Source organism: Heterodontus francisci, chromosome 4, assembly GCF_036365525.1.
Source record: "Heterodontus francisci isolate sHetFra1 chromosome 4, sHetFra1.hap1, whole genome shotgun sequence".
NCBI classification, from domain to species: Eukaryota; Metazoa; Chordata; class Chondrichthyes; order Heterodontiformes; family Heterodontidae; genus Heterodontus; species Heterodontus francisci.
Window position 1 is genome coordinate 137,122,528 of NC_090374.1, and position 6,000 is coordinate 137,128,527.

Here is a 6,000-nt window from a genome sequence, read left to right on the forward strand (position 1 = left end):
ATACCAATGGCGGCGGGAACAGGGGTTGGCAACATATCCATACACGATCAGCAGCGTCTGTGGTAAAAAATTTTCAGATCCGTGGTTTCCATTCGGCCAGCGAATCCTCTGACTGACAGTGGGCTGCCAATGGCTGGGCTTTGACCGTTGGCTCTCCTATTAAAGTGCACATCAACCGGAGGCAGAACCTGCGTCTGATGGGCAGTGGATACCTGTCTGTGATTGGTCACTTTCTGTGACTGACAGCGAGCAGCCTGGGCAAGATGAGCGCTGATTGGTGGTTTGCAGTGCAGGCACGCTGGGATCGGCTGCCCCTGCTGTCTTTGCGTGGTTCAGGAAGTGAGAGGGAATAGCAGCTGTGGGTGAGAGGGAGAGAGTGGCTGAAGGGAGAACAGGAAGCAGGCCAGCACATAGCCAGAGGGGCAACATGGTGGTGAGGGAGAACACTGAGAGTCAGGCAGCCTTTTAAACAAGAACCGGCACAGGGAGCAGAATTGGTGTTGTGGGGGAGGGGAGTAGAGAGAGAGGGACACAGGGAGAGATATGGACACAGAGAGGGAGGGGGGAAGACAGAAACAGAGGAGAGAGAGGGAAACTGGGAGGCAGAAAGTGATGGAAGAGAGATATGGAGGGGGAGAGAGAGAGTCAAGGAGGGGGCAGACAGAGAGTGATAGGGAGGGAGGGAGGGGAGAGAGAAAAACAGATGGGGAAGAGAGAGAGACAGAGGGGGGAGAGAAAGAGAAATGGAAGGGGGACAGAGAGAGAGAGACAGGGAGATGAAGAGGGGGACGGGCGGGGGGGTGGGGGGTGAGAGGGAGAGAGAGAGAGAGAGAGAGAGAGAGAGAGAGTGAAAAGGGGACTGGGAGGGGGAGAGAGAGGGGAGCGAAAGAGATCAAGATCATTCCTGACAGATGGACATCGATCCGAATTCTCTGCATCACTACACCAAGAGTGCGGGCAGACATTGACTCCTTGTGCAAACAAAATCAATGCTAGGTATCTCACTAAATAGGGAGAAATGTGTTTTACATCGGATTGTGTTTTGATGGCATTAAAAAGGAATGAAACCGGACGGACCACCCGGCATCGACCTAGGCACCGGAAACAACAATGGCAAACCCAGCCCTGTTGACCCTGCAAAGTCCTCCTTACTAACATCTGGGGGCTTGTGCCAAAGTTGGGAGAGCTCTCCCACAGACTAGTCAAGCAACAGCCTGACATAGTCATACTCACGGAATCATACCTTACAGACAATGTCCCAGACACTGCCATCACCATCCCCGGGTACGTCCTGTCCCACCAGCAGGACAGACCCAGCAGAGGTGGTGGCACAGTAGTATACAGTAGGGAGGGAGTTGCCCTTGGAGTCCTCAACATAGACTCCGGACCTCATGAAGTCTCATGGCATCAGGTCAAACATGGGCAAGGTAACCTCCTACTGATTACCACCTACCGCCCTCCCACAGCTGATAAATCAGTACTCCTCCATGTTGAACACCACTTGGAGGAAGCACTGAGGGTGGCAAGGGCACAAAATGTACTCTGGGTGGGGTCTTCAATGTCCATCACCATGAGTGGCTCGGTAGCACCACTACTGACTGAGCTGGCCGTCCTAAAGGACATGGCTGCTAGACTGGGTCTGCGGCAGGTGGTGGGGGAACCAACACGAGGGAAGAACATACTCAACCTTGTCCTCACCAATCTGCCTGCCGCAGATGCATCTGTCCATGACAGTATTGGTAGGAGTGACCACCGCACAGTCCTTGTGGAGATGAAGTCCCTCCTTCACATTGAGGATACCGTCAATCGTGTTGTGTGGCACTATCACCGTGCTGAATGGGATAGATTTCGAACTGATCTAGCAATGCAAAACTGGGCATCCATGAGGCGCTGTGGGCCATCAGCAGCAGCAGAATTGTACTCAACCACAATCTGTAACCTCTTGGCCCGGTATATCCCCCACTCTACCATTACCATCAAACCAGGAGACCAACCCTGGTTCAATGAAGAGTGCAGGAGGGCATGCCAGGAGCAGCACCAGGCATACCTCAAAATGAGGTGTCATCCTGGTGAAGCTACAACCCAGGACTACTTGCATGCCAAACTGCATAAGCACTATGCGATAGACAGAGCTAAGCGATCCCATAACCAATGGATCAGATCTAAGCTCTGCAGTCCTGCCACATCCAGCCATGAATGGTGGTGGACAATTAAACAACTACCTGGAGGAGGTGACGCCACAAATATCCCCATCCTCAATGATGGGGGAGCCCAGCACATCAGTGCGAAAGATAAGGCAGAAGCATTTGTAACAATCTTCAGCCAGAAGTGCAGAGTTGATGATCCATCTCGGCCTCCTCCTGAAGTCCCCAGCATCACAGATGCCAAACTTCAGCCAATCCGATTCACTCCACGTGATATCAAGAAACGACTGAAGGCACCGGAAAAGCTATGGGCCCTGACAATATTCCGGCAATAGTACTGAAGACCTCTGCTCCAGAACTTTCCACGCCCCTAGCCAAACTGTTCCAGTACAGCTACAACACTGGCATCTACCCTGCAATGTGGAAAATTGCCCAGGTATGTCCTGTACACAAAAAGCAGGACAAATCCAACCCGGCCAACTACCGCAAAGGAAGATGATTGTGGTTGTTGGAGGTCAATCATCTGAGCTCCAAGACATCACTCAGGGTAGTGTCCTCGGCCCAACCATCTTCAGTTGCATCATCAATGACCTTCCTTCAATCATAAGGTCAGAAGTGGGGATGTTCGCTGATGATTGCACAATGTTCAGCACCATTCGCGACTTGTCAGATACTGAAGCAGTCCGTGTAGAAATGCAGCAAGACCTGGACAATATCCAGGCTTGGGCTGAGAAGTGGCAAGTAACATTCACGCCACACAAGTGACAGGCAATGACCATCTCCAACAAGAGAGAATCTAACCATCTCCCCTTGACATTCAATGGTATTACCATCGCTGAATCCCCCACTATCAACATCCTAGGGGCTACCATTGACCAGAAACTGAACTGGAGTAGCCATATAAATACCGTGGCTACAAGAGCAGGTCAGAGGCTAGGAATCCTGAGGCGAGTAACTCACCTCCTGACTCCCCAAAGCCTGTCCACCATCTACAAGGCACAAGTCAGGAGTGTGATGGAATACTCTCCACTTGCTTGGATGGGTGCAGCTCCAACAACACTCAAGAAGCTCGACACCATCCAGGACAAAGCAGCCCGCTTGATTGGCACCCCATCTACAAACATTCACTCCCTCCACCACCGACGCATAGTGGCAGCAGTGTGTACCATCTACAAGATGCACTGCAGCAATGCACCAAGGCTCCTTAGACAGCACCTTCCAAACCCAAGACCTCTGCCAACTAGAAGGACAAGGACAGCAATTACATGGGAACACCACCACCTGCAAGTTCCCCTCCAAGTCACACACCATCCTGACTTGGAACTATATCGCCATTCCTTCACTGTCGCTGGGTCAAAATCCTGGAAATCCCTTCCTAACAGCATTGTGGGTGTACCTACCCCACATGGACTGCAGCGGTTCAAGAAGGCAGCTCACCACCACCTTCTCAAGGGCAATTAGGGATGGCCAATAAATGCTGGCCTGGCCAGCGACGCCCACATCCCATGAATGAATTAAAAAAAATAAAAAATTAGGTTGGCTATGCACTTTATATACAGATTAATTGCCTCCCAGTCCGTGGCTGAGTCAATAATTTTGTTAAATATCTGTGGTGCAACATTTTGGTGCCTCTCACTGGGCAGGAAGAGGCTCTTAAGTGGCAATTAACTGGCCACTTAAGAGCCTCAATCGGCCTTGGATGGGCGGGCCATTTGTCATCTCCCCCACTGCTGGTAAAATAGTAGCATGAGCAGATAGGCGACAGGCACAGCACGTGAAGTGCTCTGAATGGTGAATACAACGGCAATATTGACTGCACCTCTTGCTAACTCGCTTAGAGATTTCTCAGCATCAGTTGGTGACCTGGGATATCAAAGAGGGCAACCTTGTTTTTCTGCATTTCATGTAAGAGGATGTTCAAAGAAATGGAGTGGAACTGTTCCTTGGTTCACCCATGTCTTTTGCTGTACTCTTCAACAATTAAAGTGGATGTATTTCAATAGCAGCTGCTGTTGAGAGATGCACACCGCCCTTGTCACCAACCTTCCACTGCCAAGCCAATCTGGGCCAACAGCTCATGATGCAAAAATAATGAGTCCAATCTTAGAAAATCCCATCAACACCTGTCAGGCAAGTGATCCACTCACTAATGTGATATCCTGTTGCTGTGATCCTGTGATAATGTGATATCAGATCCAGTACTGGGAAGTTACCCATTATAGCCCTAACGTATTTGCTATTCATATCACTTGGCAGTGGTGGGGCTGGGGATGATCATTCATAAACTTTGCACAAGTACTCAAGCAGGGGAGCGTATATATAAAAATGCTGATCAGTTTTCATTATATGTTACTATAGTCCTTTGGGAGCAGCAGTGCATAAACATTCGGTACACATTGAAAAAGATGGAAATTAGAATTCAGAATGTGAAAATTTAATTAGATAGCTAATATTTGAAACACATGCCAAATAAATCCTACATCTGAAGGACAGATTTAATGCTTAAGTGTTTCTCTGTAAACCGTTTAGGTTTATACATTCTAGCAGATTAACGGATTCTATTCTTGGCAAATACTAGATTGTTAATTGTTTATCTCAAATCATTGGGCTGGATTTTGTTCTCCCCCAGGCATCGGGTTCTGTGGCAGGGGGTAACCTGAAGATGGTTCTGGATGAGGCCCACCATGGACCTCGACGCTGTGAGGACCCGGCCCAATCCTCTCGGCGGTGGCAAGGCTCCATGGCGGCCCACCTGCCACTGCGCAACGGGACGTCAATTAAAATATTCAAATCAATAAAATTAATACATTTAAATAGACTTAGCTGAGATCTTGAGGGCCTGCCGTGATCTTTGGTGAGGCAGCCAAAGCCTTCCAATCCTCGTCCAGGGAAACGTGGCACCACACTGGTGGGGAGGAGGGAGGAGGTAAGATTTTTAGTGCGGGGGGGGCGGGATGGGTTAAAATAAACCTAATGGGTTTAGGGGATGGTGGGAAGTGCTGACCTTTAAACTTTGTGCAGTTTGGGTGGGGAAGGTCAGATGTAAAAGGTAAGTGTTTTGGGAAGGAAGGGTAAATAGTTACTGTAATTGTTATTGGGGGGTGCGGTGGGAAGGGGGGGGGTGGTGTTATAAATTTATTTATTTAATTTTTGCTGGTTACTTTTTGAAAAAGTTAAATGTGCCAGCAGGGCTACATACCCTTTAAAAATGATACCAGCGCCTATGCATAGGCAGCTGACGCCATTGCAGCTGATGTACTGCTCACCCCCTTCACGTATGTTGGGGCGGGTGCGGATGGGCATCTCAGGCCATTTAAATGAGCCACCACACAGGAGATTGCGGCGGCTCTTTGGTGTGCAGCCGGCGCGGGCAGACCACCATTTTTTAAGCTCTTCACCAGCCCATTGGCTTAACACCTCAATATTTATAAGCTGTCCTCCCCCCAAGAAAAGAATGTTGGCAGAGAATATTGATGAAATTGCTTAAAATTCAGATTGAGATGAGAGAAACACACAAATGTACAAAGTTGACTGAATATTTAGCATGTTAACAGTGAAGACCTTGCCCAAAGCTTTGCATTTTTAACTTCTTGAAAGCACATAAAAGAAATTTTCAAATGTAATATGCCAAGTTCCTCCCTCCTTCTGCCCCACCCCACCCCCCCTCTTGAAGGCACTGACTCCTCGATGAGGTACAGTTCAATGGGAACCTTCTGATATTGGCTAGGTGTCCATTATTCATGTGTTTATCCTGATAATGAGTGTTGACATTTCATTCATTCACAGAGGGAATCACCACCGTGACTGATCCAACATCCACACATGCACATTCCTAGCTGGGGTCATCAGGTCATGG